The following is a 15,775-nucleotide window of genomic DNA, read 5'->3' as shown; positions in this document are numbered from 1 at the left end:
TGTCCTGTTAGCTTTTATCAAGGTTATGTTGCCTGCTTCAACTCTTTGATGTTTGAACATTCACCTATAGTTTTTCCAACTACCACACTACTATTTATTTGGCTAGCACTTTAGAAAATTATAGTTTAGATAACCTTTGATCTCTGGATATAATAGGAGTAACACAAACCGAGGGTAAGATCTGTACCCTTTCTGTCTGCTACTTTTGTCATTTTGATCCTCCTCTTTTCTGTAACATGCTTAGCCTGTTAACATGACAAGCTTTCCAATTACTAAATACAAGCTCATGTTAAGTATTTAGAGCTGCTACTATTTGTTTTTAGAGATTTTGCAAATTAGTCTGGAGAGGTTTGGCTGCTTCAGAAAGAGATACAGACAACTGGCATCTTTTTTGGTTGGGCTCTGAAGGTAAATTGTAATAGATGAAGTCAAGTTTAGGAATTTGAGCAAGAATTTTCCTAAAACATGAAAAAATTAATTTCCAGTGCCTTGATTTTGACCCATCCCAAGCTCTACGGTTAGACCTCATAACCTTTAGATGTTTTCTTATTTTGTGAGGTTACTGGTCATAAAATTTATTTTTAAAACATTACAATCAGAACTTCAACAATAGAACAATGATTTTGCTGATGCCCCAATTTCTGTGTATCTGCCTGCGCACTAGATTACATATAGTTTTTCCTTCTGTGGCAGACACAGGGCTACACGTTATTACCATGTATTACTATAGGAAACAGCCTGTGACAGGAATCATGTAAGGTCTGTTGACTGTTTTGAACAGTGCACTGTTTTAAAAAACATAGCCCTCTAGTCTCTCAGCCCTTTAAAATGTCAAGATAAAGACCTCTGAGGTGTTTCTAGAACACAAATTTTTCATTTTAATTGTTTTATCTCCTAACTCAAACTTAGGTAAGCCACCTTTCTTGTAATGGTAGACTGCATCCTGGGAGAAACACTTGCACCTATGTAACACACAGGGATGCACATACAGTGAAGAACAGGACCCTTCCCTGAAACATGAGATCTGACTATGCTATTATGACTTTAAGTGCAAAATTTTCAAAATTGATTTCTGATCTACCTGTTGCACTCTCAGATTTAGGCAAATTCTTAGCTAACACTATAGTCTGCCAAACTGCAGGGTTAAATTTCTCTGACTTGCAGAAAGGACTTCAAAAAAATCATATCCCTTTTCACTGTAAGCTCTGCAGTCAGGCACTTTTTCCATTTTTTAGCGTATTTTATCTGATGTGAAGCTACTTAGAGCCCTGCAAAGAAAGATTTTCAAAAGAAAAAAAATCTCATTTTCAAATATATTGAAGTATTAGTAAAAAAATCTGTATATATCCTACCTACCATCATTTATAAATGAATAATTTGCATGAATAATCTATCCTCCTAGATGATCTTTAGCACATTAATCACATTCACAAGACATTTAAAGTTAAATACTCACTGCCGCTTAAAAGAAATAATCACTGCTTCAATGGTTAAGGCAGGAGAAACAGTCAGGATGCAGGGGCTTTCTTTTTCTTCTTTCTTCCATCAACCTATTATGAAAGGCTGGTCCAGCCACCTACCCATTCTGTGATATTATTTCTCCCAGCAGTGAGATATGAATAATAAATTATCTACTTATTATTCCTGATTCCCATAAAGTTTATTCCCCAAAGCATGAGATCTGCCTGAGCTAATCAGAAAAAAGACACAATGCAAAGTGCCATTGTTAATAATCACCCATAGATCATGCAGATCCAACAGAACTTGAATTTTTGCCTTGTCTTTAAGGGAATAAGTAAATCTAGGATTGTGTATCTTTTTCTGTTCCCCATCAATTACTTCTGGATCCAGTGACAGAGTTTAAACCTAAAATGACACAGAGACTATAAAGATATTAGTTCCTACTGGTTTAATGCGAGTGGGTAACAGAATAGAAAAGAGAGACCCTAACAATGTCTCCACTGAGAAAAGGCTCCAGAGCGAACTCATTACTTATGAGCAGAGAAGTCACACTGGACGCTGCATCTTCTTTGGTACCAGCTCATTCAGCCTTGAAACATAAATCCCTACAATATCCGGCCATCCTGGTTCTGCGGCTCACAGAACTGCTCGCTATTAGCAGGTGCTGGCATGCAATGCAAGCAAAGGCTGTATATAACATGCAGTAAGCAGGAAAGATAACCTACTTTCGCAGAGTGAGGAACCTAAATATATGTATTAAGAAAGAAATCTGTCTGATGATGAGTACTAAGAGGATAGTAGTATTAGGAGAAAAAAAGGCAATAACCTTTGGTAGGTGAATTGCTGGAAAAGGAGTGTTGTCTTTTGTCATATGAGCACTATGGGTACATACGCACTTTGGTATTGACAGTTCTTGTTAGTTTAAGAACAGCACTGGGGCATTTTAAAGTAAAATAAGATGGGAAGTTGATGTCAAAGAATCACTGTTGGCAGAATTAAGACTTTATCTGGCGTCAAAAGTGTGAACTGAAAACATATAGGATGCTAATACCCAACACTATTTCCTGTCATTGTCCTGAGCCAAGGGGTCAGCTGAAGATTCTAAAATACATTACAGCTGGATGGTTTAAAGATGAATATGACTTTACAGAAGCTCAGTTATCTCTAGAGGTATTTCAGTATCCATCTGGGTTAAAAGGCTGCAACCATGCACTCAGTCCTCTTGGAATATCTATTTGCTCTAGCAAAAAGTGGGAAAAGCTAGCAGAAACATCCCCCTTCTGGGACTTTCCTCACACCAGTGTTGGTGAAATGGAATAAGATTTACTAAAACTCCACATTAAATATTAAATATTATCCCTGGAGGAACATAAAACCTCCAGGAATACGGCAATGTGTCATCATTGTGTGTTATAGCACAAACCTCACATCACGATAACCACAGATTATTCAAGAAAGAGAGAAACTCTGCAAATCACATATGAAGCAGGAAATGTAAGAACTGCCATTTGGTCAAAGCAATTGTCCACCTAGTCTAAGATACTTCCTTTCCTCAATGGGAACAGTAGCAAGTGCCTAAGAAAAGCACACAAGCCACACCAATCCATTGTGGCTCCTTCACTGTTGGTCACAGCATGATCTCATTTTTTTATGCATGGCAGAAATTTCAAAATATGCATGAGTAAACCCAGTTAAGAACAGAGAAATAGGAAGGCACAAGCACATAGAAATACCTGAAACACAACAGCTCTGAATTACATCCACAGCCAGTGCACTCAATAGCTTGCCTATTTCATGATGCTTTCAGGACTCATACCCACCAGAAGTCTGTGTTTTGACTATAATGACCAACAGTACTTTAAAATATTGCCCATACGCTATGCAGCATGATCATATGGTGCTGTACATTGCCAAAAGCATAAAATGTCTCCGAATCATGCTGATTAAGTGGTATAAGGCATATCAATACAACACATTGCATCACATAGCTACCCAGTCACCTAGGTGATTGTATAGGCATGTACCTATACACTTAGGCAAATATGCCTATACACCTATGCACTTGGGCAAATGTATAGGCAATTCTGCTGAAGAAATTGGCTATTTGTTATCACAGAATCCTGACCACATTACCCAGAATGTCCCTTAAGATTAGAAAGTAGGCATTTTGTAGATGACAAACTCTTTGGAGCAGGTGATATTTTGTAGTAAGTATCTGTAGTGTACCTAAAACTGTGGGGCCCTGATGGAACCTCCAGAAATTTAGCAATCTTGGAGACTGTAAAAACAAAGAAGAGGGCCTTCAACAGCCTTCCCTCCTGGGTAGTCACTGCTACCTATGCAGACCGCAAAGGGCATGTAAAACTTTGGATTTCCAAGCATATGGAGACAGATAATGAGGCTCTGGAGAAGACAGCATTTGTGGGTGGACATCAGAGCAAGCAGTGTCTTGCATATTACACATATTACTGCATGCCATCCTTACCCACAGCACTGTGCATGGGTATACCAATGCAGCTCATATATGGCTATGCTACAAAAATGGCAAATCAAAATGGCAAATTTCTAGACTACCACATGTAGCACAATTTCACTGGATGATTTGACTGTAGTTTCTATAGGAATGTACAGACACATGCCCACACTGTCTCAACATGCTGTGGCAGTGTCTCCTTCAGGACACCTATTCCAACAGCAGCCGTGCAATGCAGTTTTTCTGCCAGTGTAGAAAATCCAACATGAACTAGGCCAACAAGAGCTTTCTTCTGTTTGAATGGCCATATCCACACCAGGGGTGTTACCTGTACATGAAGCATGCACTTCTGCATGGGGCATGCACTTCTTACATCCTGAGCCGACATAACTAGGCTGGAAAAACTTTGTAGTGGAATCCGGTCTGTGGCATTTCTGACAAGAGGAATGATCATAGGTTTATGAAAAACTCTAGCATGTGTATATTCAGAGATTAGTACATTATCTTCTATTTATTGCTGGCTTTCACAAGCACAATTGTCAGGACTAGCATATGAGTGTAAGGATACCCAGAAAGGTGGGGAGCTGTGCACACAGCTGAAATACAATTTAGATACTCCATGTTCCAGATGCTTAGATGCTCCAGACAGAACATAAAATGCTAATTAAATGCTCACTGTGTGTCAGTTTAGCTTCAGTAAATTGGTCAAAGTGGCTTTGTAGCAGGGACTGAAACTCACCTAGTGTTGCTCTTGAGCAAGATAATGATTGGCATACAGAGTGATAACAAAGATCTTTTACAGACAAAAGAAATCTTGTGTCCCTGTGTAGTATAGTCTTAAGCTATTCTACAAAATTCTGTAAAAACTGAAATCTAATTATTGTAGCTGTACAGCTGAAATAATGAGGAGACTGAGAATGAGGCTGATCATGCTACACTAACAAGCAGGAGGTCTGCAGTCCATCAAAAGTCTGGCAAAAATTACCTGCAGAGTGGGATGCACAAGCTAGGAAATGTTCATTCAATGCTACTATAGCCTGAATTAAGCATATAGTGCTGCTGATGATTGGAAATTGTGCACATGCTTAAGGAATGGAAAAAGTAATTAACTAAATTTAACATGCACTATATTGCAATGTTAAAAGGTGATAGCCAATAAAAGTATGATATCAAATTTCAGGATATCATTAAATGTATAGAATAAAGAGTTGTAGTTTAGATCCTCTGGGTTCATGTTGCAGGAAAGCTAACTCCACTGTGCTGCTGCTTAATCAATGAAAGACTAGTGTTACACTTGCTATTTGCCTAATAGATAAACCTAAGCAATTCATCCAGTACCAAACTGAACTTTGTATCTTGGAAAAGCTGAGTGTGGTGTTAGGAATAGATAGTGCTGGGAGCAGAATTTCGAGCCAACAGTTGAGCAGGTGCTTCCCAGAATGGAGGGTTTGGGTCTGTGGAGGTCCAGGAGAGCCGAGAGTCCTGGGAATGCAAGGAGACGTCAATGGGAGAAGCAGCCTGTAGAAGAAGTGGCCAATACTCAGATTTTGCCGTCAGGGTGAATGCATGTAGACTGCAAAAATGGATTAAGATTCACCCTGAAATAATCAGCACTCAATGTTTGTCATCTCTGAAACTCTGTTTCTGTAAATCCTCCTCTAATGTGTGATCCTGCATTAGATGGCATTCAGCAGGGCACACTAAAAGTTAGATGTTTTCCATCTTCCCCCACCAAGAATTCAAGAGCATGCGTATCTGAGAACACTGCTGAGAGATAAAGGAGCTTGACACAGCAGTTACGAAGAGTGACTGTCTCTTGTTCTCGGCTGGTTGCCACAACACTCAAAAACCGAGAGCAATAAAAAAGCAGAGATATTTGCAGTGGGAAACCTTATTATAGAAAGGTGTTTCCTTTACACAAATCCTAATTTATAAGCAAAGTGCTGAATGCCTCATTGGCGTTTATCTTATCACGTGCTGCAATGTATCTTATCTTACCTGTGCCGCAACAGTAATTGACACAGTAGCCTTTCTGTAACATTGGAAAATAACACCTACTTAGAAATATGCCCAAGTTGCTTTTTAGGACAGGAAATATTAACACATTAGATAGATATTCTAGCTGATAGCTGCAACTTGAAGTTCTATAATATGAAACTTCAGGGTTAGAGTAGTAGGAATTGCATCACGTGCAAATAATATCAAAGTTGAAATTCCATCAACTGATCAGGCATTCAGCATGAATAATACATGAATTATGACCATGCGTTACCATTACAAGATGCCCTTTTGCACATCCAGATGGTTACAGCTACCCCAGTATCACCAACGAAACCTTCACCATCTTGTCATCAATCATTTTGTTCAGTAGCGCCTTTTCATAAGCTTACAAGCACACATATCCAGCTCAGACATCATTGATAGATACTCTTTGACAATTTCATCAATCCACAGGTGTGACTGTTAAGTGAAGGGATCATCTTCCTCCCTTTCCCCATTTCACAGCTAAAGTCCAGAGGCAGTTCAGTCATGCAACAACTGCCCAGCACATAAAAAACAGTCAACACACCTTCCTAGAACAAGGTGCTGATACAAGTATCAGAGCACTGAGGCCTGCAAGCAGCAGAGACAGAGAATTTTTGGTATTTTATAAATGCAAGGGTCATACTGATGCATCAAATGTTCAGCAATGCATCAGTACAATGCTTCAAGAAGAGGAAGCCGTTCCAAAAGTAGAAGTCACCTTATCAATTCCGTCTCTCACAGAAAACTCATCAACACAGGCAGAATGAAAGTACATCACACAAAATCAGGCAGTCAGAAAGCTTGAGCAGGCTGTCTGACCCTCTCACAGAAAAGATGGTACCTCAATTTCAGTGTGGAAGACTAAAATGTCATCATAAAGGTGATGAAGGACAAGTACGAAATCCTGTTTGCCAGCAACAGTAAAACAGTGCCAGGTTGTGAGAGAAGTGGAACAGTAAGCTCTCAGGAAATGCAGTTAATATTTTTCCCATAAAATATTGGGCAGCATTCAGCATCAAGAAAGCTTCATGTTGTAAAGAAAAACTGGATGGAGTTTTTATGAAACACAAATCACAGGTGGTGAACCTGCATGTCAACATGATGGGAAAAAGAGGTAGTAGATGTTGATCACTGAACTATCTAAGGGAAAAACAAGGTATTTGCAAGCCCATCAAATAAGAATGAAAGCACCACTGAACATCCCACAGCTCTTCCAGTATATAAATACATATCTGCAGTTTTAAAAATTATGACCTTGATTTTCTGCAGCCTTATGGCTAGTGAGCACAAGCTGGACTAGGATGGCAATGAGAAACATCTGCTTTGTCCAGTGTATTAATGACTCCATGAAGTGCACAGCTGCAGAGCATGAGGGTTACCTGTGATGTGGAAGCAGCACTGGATCATTCCACCTTGCATCTCCTAGAGCAGATCCATATATTGTGAAATGTATTCCTGCTGGAAAGGCTCAACCCATTCAGCCAACTTTACCACTGACAGCAAGATAAGCTATGTAAAATGAGCATAGGTTTCAGTTCAAACATATGCAGGTCTGATGAATTTGATCCTTCTAGCTGTTCATGCAATTGTGGGTTTGTATTTGCAAGCACCACCTTGAGCTTTTCTAGTGAGACAGTCTCAAGAGGCAATAGAAATTTGATGGTTGTTAAGTACACTGTGCTAGTCAGATGATGAAGGAAGAGTAGAATGAAGCTAGCACTTGGACATAAGTATGCTGCTTGGACATAAGCATTCCCCTGTTAAAATCATACATGCAGTATCTCCATGGGAAGAGGATGCTTATCTGCCTTGTTAACGGTAACATTAAGTTTACCCAAGAACAACATAACTTGAAAATAGGAAAGACTCAGACAATCTTTCTGGGATTCAGACCTCTGTATCAACTCCACCAGCCAAAAAGCCATAAAATTTGCTAAGATGAAATTAACATTTTAGCAAAATAATATCTCCCATGGGGAGGCAATGTAAAAATATTTGCTTTAGAATTCTCATATATTTGTTATATAAATTTGAGATTTACTTTTGACCCTTAGTTAATGATTTTTTCATGTTTTTATTATTTACATACATTTTAATTATTTTATAGCAGATCAGGAGTAGCAATGTGGACTGACAGACTGATACTAGTATATATAATCTATCACCACCATAATCATCATAATAGTTGAAATACTTATTATCTTTATTGTGTGATCACTTTTTTATCACAGAATGTATAGAGACTTTGATCTCAAAAAGAAGATAAGCTGCCCTTAAGGTGTATGGAAATAAACTAAATGGAATAAAATAATATTACAACTATTCTGCCATGTTGTGACATTGTAAGTCATGATATATGGAATCTATTCTGTGATGTGGCTTTTATGTTCTCAGCTCTTGCTTCAAACCTTCTGCCTTATAGTGTGCAGTCCTCTGTCAGAGTAGAGGAATAAGACAGATGGTTTAGTTTGAACAGGAAGGATACCAGCCACCTACAAACCTATTTTGTATCATCTTATTCCATCATTTTTATAGATACCTTTATCTATTGCATGTATAGTGTTAGGTAAAGAATTAAGACTAGATATTGGAAAGGATTCCACCCTGTTTTGAAAGATGGTTTGATATCAGTCGGTTCTTGCAATCAGAATATTTTGACACTTGGAACACACATACAGATGTTTCTAAGTGCTGGTTTGATTTGTAGTCTGGAAAATCCAGCATTCAAATGCAAATTATACCTCAAAATAATTATGCTCTTTCTCTCTTTGTCCTGTTCACCTGCACATACCACTCTCCTCATGTTTACGTTTTTCCTCTCCATGCTTAGGGCAGCTTTAGCTTTGCTTTGCTGCCCTGTTGCACTAAGTATGAACACAAACCTATGCCATACTCCTGTGTCTGGCCTTGGGGTCAGCCTGAAGCAACTCAGGATAGCACCTTCCATCAGGTCTCCATTTGACCGTGCTCTGGAAGTAGCACAAGTCTTGAGCCAGGCATTTTACATTCTGTGTCATTAGCTATCATGCAGCTGTATGGTCACACTCACAAAATTGCCAGATTTATTTGCCGACATCGAAAAACAGCAGGCCTGGTTACATACAACTTCTGAGAGAAAAGCAGGACCTCCCCTTGCTTCTGTGAAAAGGGAAAGAGTTGATCATTCTTTTCATTTAAGGGAATAAAAGCAATAAATGTCTCCTAGCCTGGTGTACACCACATGCACATAAAGTTTCATGTAAGTATTTATTTTCTTCCTAATTCCATTTAAAACGATTTCAGACTGAATTATTTTGTTCTTCAGCTGAAGAAAACGGGAATTATGTTGAACGTTAGCTGATATTAACAGTAATTATGGATTACACTCCAGACAACATGATTACTTATTTTATCCTCTATACCTGATACAGGTACACACACCTAAACTAAGCAATACATGTGCATTTACATACATAAGGAAAATAATCATAACCTGCTTCAGTTCCAGTATTACTGTGATTCTAATTCTTGGCTCCTGGATTTGAGTGGTGTAGTGTATGCTTGTGCCTTTTCCTCTCTAGATTATCTCAACAGCTGTAATACAGCCTGAGAGACTCTGTGTGTGTGTGTGTGTGTGTGTGCGTGTGTGTGAAGGAGCTCTTCACATAATGTTGGGGCTTTCTTTATATTTGGTTAATTTCTGTCCTCCTGCACCAACCCTCATTTATTTCACATACACTGTGCAGGCAGAGGCCAGAAGAAGAAAAGGTGCGTGGGGACAAAACGTATTCTGCACCCACTCTTCCTCCCGGGCTCCCTCAGCTGACGCTCCCTCCCATATTCCTCCTTCCTTCTCTCATTGCTATGCAGCTGATCTGCTCTCCTCTGAAACTTGACAACAATCCAGGGCCCTTTCAAAAAAATCAATTAAAAAAATGAAGTTTTCCAGCCAGCGGAGGTCAAATGACTCAGCTACTCACAGTATCGTTAGCATCCACCATGCCACAAAGGCTCCAGCTGACTCTGTGACCCCTCTCTTCCTCACCGATGGTGGTGTTCTTGAAAGCCAGAGGAAGGCACTCTGAGCCCAAGCAATAAAGCAATAAACTTAACTGTAAAAGTTAGGACTCTGGTATGTCATTTTAATAGCTACTTCCACAGATAGGCATATACACGCCCCAGCGCAAAATATCAATGGGTGCTGAAAGTGCAAGATATGCACTTCACACAAATGGAAATGCTTTTATCTCAAAGTTTTTATATTTATTACTGTGGCATAAATTCACAGACACTCCCTTGGATCCAACAGATTTTAAACTCTATGTATGTATTTGAGAGAAGGATTGGAAAAGACAGCCTGCTTTTCTCTGGCCTGTAGAAGAAAAAATGTAAACTGGAAAAAGAACCACGAGACTTGCTTACAAACAGCAGTTGGGACTGGAGCCAGGAAAATAAAGGGAGTAGAAGACTCCTGCATAACCACTGGTGCATGCAAACACTGATCCAGAGCTGCCTTCAGCATTTTTCTTTACAATTTTACTTCAGTAAAAGGTAGATGGCTTTCCTTTTCCCTGCCGAAACCACTGTTTCACGCTGTAGCATGAAAACCTGCAAAACTGTGCATTTTCACACACCAATTTTATTTAGATGGGAGTGAAATAAAGTGAAGGATAACACCTGTGATCTGAAAGGTGACTGGAGTGCTAATTATACAGAGAGTCTAGAGGAACTATATTTCAAACTTCACAGTGTATCATAGAATCACTGAGGTTGGAAGGCACCTCTGGAGATCACCTGGTCCAACTCCCCTTCTCAAGCAAGTTCACCTACAGCAGGCTGCCCGGGGCCACATTCAGTCAGGTTTTGAATATCTCCAAAGATGGAGACTCCACAACCTCTCCGGGCAAGCCGTTCCTGTGTTCAACCACCCTCACAGTAAAGGAGAGCTTTCTTATGCTCAGACAGAACTTCCCGTGTTTCAGTTTGTGCCCACTGCCTCTTGTCCTGTCACTGGGCACCACTGAGAAGAGTTTGGCCCTCTCTTCTTTACATCCTTCCACAGTTATTTGTAAACATTTATAAGATTCCCCCTGAGCCTTCTCTTCTCAAGGCTAAATAATCCCAGCTCTCTCAGCCTCTTCTCATTGAGAGATGCTCCAGTCCCGTAATCATCTTCGTGGCCTTTTGCTGGACTCACTCCGGTATGTCCATGTCTCTCTTGTACTGGGAAGGCCAGAACTGGGCACAGCTCTCCACATGTGACCTCACCAGGGCTGAGTAGAGGGGAAGGATCACCTCCCTTGGCCTGCTAGCAATGCTCTGCCTAATACAGCCCAGGATGCTGTTGGCTTTTTTTGCCACAAGGGCACCCCTCTGGTTCATGGTCAATGTGTTGTCCACCAGGACCCCTACGTCCTTCCCTGCAGAGCTGTTCTCCAGCCGGTCAGCCCCCAGCATGCACTGGTGCCGGGGGTTATTTCTTTTCAGGTGCACAACTTAGTATTTCCCATTGTTGAACTTCATGAGGTTTCTCTCTGCCCGTTTCTCCAGCCTGTCGAGGTCCCTCTGAAAGGCAGTGCATATTAATACCACTATATTTTGATAGCCTCAGCTGAACAGCATTAAAACTTTACCAAATTAGGTGAATAAAAGCATTCATATATAACTATTCCAGTTTTGCAGTCACGTCTTGCTTGAGGCCAATCTGCACATGAGGAAAATGAGCAGGGGAGAGCCCCAATTCCCCAGCTTATGATTTGAAAAGCAAAAAATTGTTTGTTCTTTGGGTCAGATTACATGATAGTGAGGCCTTGACTTGGAAAATACACGCAATCAATCCTTCTGCTGAGTGAACTTCTCAGGTCATCTGTCTTGTACTTATTTGAACAAACATAGTCCAGTTTTCACTTTGCCATGGTTTGGATTCTCTCCTCCTCCAACAGCTGTCCTTGTGGAAATCCATCTCTCATGAATTTAGAGCAGTGGCTGCCTGAAAACATCAGCCTGAAGTCTTTCACTCTTATGGGATTTGAAAAGCTTTTTTGCTATTTCTTGCAATAGGTGGAACTTTGATATAAGGTTGTCAAACCGGTGCTTATTAATGACAAGACTGTATTCTGAAAGTCTCTCGCTATTCCTCCCCTTCATGGCCCGCTACTGCCTGTGTGCCTTTGCTGCCTAGCAACCTGCCCCATCTTTGCTGTGCAGGTGAATAATCTTTCATGTGTATTCTCTCATGCACCCCTTTGGTGTTTTTATTAATAAAAACTCAAAAAATGCCCTTTTCTCATATGCATGTTTAATTCCTTCTTCTTAGACATTCAAGGCAGCTCAGTAGCATTTAGTCTGATGTCCTCTGAGCTTTCATTCTCATCCACCTCCACGCCTAGCATTCTAACAAAACACAGAGATTTATGAAGGGAACAAATGTGTTCCCAAATATTGCTATGCCTCCTTTATATTTTTATCTTTAATTTGCCTCTTTGACCACCAACCTGAGCATCAAGGTGCAATTCTGATGAACTGTTGGCATTTATGTACAAAATGCCAGTATAACTTAGCTGCTTTTTATGAAAGGAAACATCCAGTTCTAACCATAGGATAAGAATCATATTTAAGGATGGAAGAGATCATGATGAATGTGTTAGTTTCCCTAAACAGTATTTTTTGAAGAACACAATGATACTGCTGTAAAAAATCTTTTGTACTTTCAAATTCTCATCACCTATATTTCTGAATAAGAGCACTAGGCAAAGTTTAAATAGTTTATAGTCTCTGCTATGTTCATTTACATTTGATCTCAGAAATTTACTATAGACCTGATTCTTTAAAGACATACTATACTCTCTCTCACCCTCCCCCCAATTGCTTTTTTTCTTGTAGCTTGCAGCAGCACTGATTTTTGAATATAACATAGCTTTGAAAACATCGATCTTGAAGATATTAGACCTCCTGCTCCAGTTGTCTTGACTAAAAACTCCTTCTCCAACAATAAAAGGACTTTCTGTTTTCCTCAGAGATAGCATGAGAACTATTGCACATAGACATTATTTACCGGATCACAAACATCAATGTTATTTCTACTGTTTGGTCTATTATGACCTGACGAAGACAGACAACTGGTGGTTGGAAAACATCCCAGATCACGTTTTCCCACTGGGATTCACACCCATGTATGGGCCAATTTAGCAGCATGAACTCAGCATGATACATGGGTCCCTTCTAAAAAATGTTCATCTGAAATCTTACTAATATTTGTGATCTGCTTGTTGTCTACCAGCTGCTTGGATTAGGCAGGTGGGCTCATGCTGTGGGCATCAGCAGTGTTCATGGATACTAAATGCAGTTGTTTAGGGTCTGTAAATCAATTCCGTAGAAAAGGACAACATTGCTCTAGACATTCACCTCTCCTCTCCACATAACTGACCTAGTAACTATGTAGAAGACAATTAACAGCTTACGTTTGCGTTTTACAGAAAACAAACTTATTTTGAAATTATTCTAATTATTGTAAAACATGATTGTAAAATGCACACTTGTGCATATGTAATGAAGATGGAGTGAAAAAACAACAGGACATTTATCTAGTTAATTCTGCAGAATTGAAGTACCAGCTTGTACTGAATAAATATATACAGAAACACTGAACAGAATATTGCCTGGGCAGGAGTGTTAGTTATTTTTATTGCTACTGGTCTGCAGTGCCGTTTGTGTGACCAAGAAGTGACTTCTGGCCTTCTGCACGGCACTGTATTAATTTATCTGATTTTTATCACCATGACAATGCCACTAATGTCTGCTCCCTTTCATATATTCATATATTTCATATATATTCATATATTTCAGGAGCGTGAGCTCTAACAAACAGTTGCACAGGGAGTAGTGAGGCAGTGTTGCCAGGCATGCATGCCTGATAGGAAAGCAGGCTGTGACTGCAGAGCAGGCTTCAACAGAGTGGTTGGCCACAAAGAAAAGCATATGGTCAGTCAAGTATGCAGCTAACACAGGAAGCCACATATTTTCAAATATCAGCACTATTTTACCTGTGAATGACTGGAAGGTAAAGATTAATTAGGAACATATACAACCAACCATGACAGTATTGTTTCTACACTACAATTTTCCACTTAAAGCACCTTCTGCAACCCAGCTAAAGATTTCTTAATCAGGTAATTTTCTCAAAGCCCTTAACATCATTAAGAGAAATACCAAGATTAATGACACTTATGCCTCTGTAAAAAACACATTTAAAACATCTCCAGGCAGGAGTGAGCCCTTCTTCAAAGGGTTTCACATGCTGAAGTAAGCAACATATTGCCCTTGACAGTAAAAGCACAATGTTTTTCAGCACGTAATTTGTAGTACTACGTGAATATGTTTTAACAGCATGTTGTGATAACTTATCATTTATTTATTACTACATTCACAAAAAAAGCCTTACTCCTATTTCCCTGAGCTGCTCTGATGCAAACTATGATGCACCTGGGTAGTAGCTGACAAAGCGATTTTGCTGGTGCATGGCCGAATAACTCAGGGCAAAGGTAGAAATCAAGAAATTACCTTTTTCTGTTGCCCTGATATGGCTGCTTCAGTGCCCTGGATTAACACACATAGCACACAGTAACATGTATGTTGTTGTGTGCAGATAAACTTGGAGGGACTGACCATACCCCTAACCTATGACTGAGGGTCCTTAACCTTAGTGCTCTTAATCTGGCATTCACAGAGCACAGATGTATGGGGGGAAGTTGACTTTCCAGGCACCTTTATCCTTTTTTCCCCCTCCCATCAAGCACACCCCTGTGGAAAATGATGCCCTATTGGCTACATGCTAGAATGTAAAAATACATCTGAGAGAAAACAAACCCTTTTCTGTAGTTTCCTTTTCTTTTGCAATCACAAATTAAAAATACATTTAGATTATTTCACATTTAGACTTTCATGCTAAAAAAAGGCAAGCGAATGTGTCCAGCCTTTTTGCATCTGCTAGGCCAAGCTGCCCATCCCCCGTTCCAGAAAATCACCATCCCAAATGTCACTTGTCTGTGTTGGTTCTCACAGATGGCAAACCTTATGTTACGTTCCCAGTGTCCACGCATTTCTGTGGTTTCTAAATAGCTGGCTCCACAGAACTGCTGTTTGTCAGATTTTGGTTCTTTTCCAGCTCTGACAGGCAGAGGGTAGGAGATATCCTGCTGTTTCTCTCCTTTCATTTAGAAAATGGAGAGGTTGTCTGGCTGCCAACCTGTCAGTGCAAATAAGTCCCCTCTTTAGACCTTATCAGATGAATCCTAACACAAAAACTTTTTACATATGAATTGCTTCCCAAGAAATGCCCAACTCTGTTCAGAAGAAATGTGGAAAAGAACAAAATAAAGCAAATGAAAAAGTAAAGAACCTGCACTGAAGGGTCACATCAAAGGAACAAAAGTCCACATGGCATCTTTTTCCTTTTTTTATTCCTCTCTTCACAGTTTGCTCTCCGGCATCTATATGCTGCTCACCTAACCGCAGAAGGCTTAGTCACCACAAGCCTCATCAGTGTGCAATTAATTACTCCTGTTAATCAAAGCTGAAAGGCTGAAGGAACTGTATTGCCCAGCAGACTGGTAATGGAACGGAGTACTCTCATCAGTGCCAGACATCTGTTGACAGCCTAGGTGGGCAAAGACAAAAATAACTAATAGCTACCAGATTTTTCAGCAGCCTAGGCAAAACGACTAGCTGAAGTGAGTTTCAGTGTGTAGGAGAGAGAGTGTTTATCCTGGAAAATCACCAGCACTGTAAAAGGTAGCTAGGACTGTTGGGTATATTAAATCGATATTATTAATTACATTA

The 15,775-nt window shown here is 39.8% G+C and overlaps 1 protein-coding gene across 2 annotated transcripts in view; it reads right to left on the bottom strand.

Moving 5' to 3' along the window:
* The window catches only part of SLC35F1 (solute carrier family 35 member F1), a 258,606-nt gene that overhangs the window by 59,667 nt on the left and 183,164 nt on the right, over nucleotides 1-15,775 (bottom strand). The window lies entirely within an intron of this gene.

Source organism: Dromaius novaehollandiae, chromosome 3 (assembly GCF_036370855.1).
Source record: "Dromaius novaehollandiae isolate bDroNov1 chromosome 3, bDroNov1.hap1, whole genome shotgun sequence".
NCBI classification, from domain to species: Eukaryota; Metazoa; Chordata; class Aves; order Casuariiformes; family Dromaiidae; genus Dromaius; species Dromaius novaehollandiae.
Note: the sequence above shows the minus strand (reverse complement) of the source record. Positions and strands in the feature narration are given on the sequence as shown.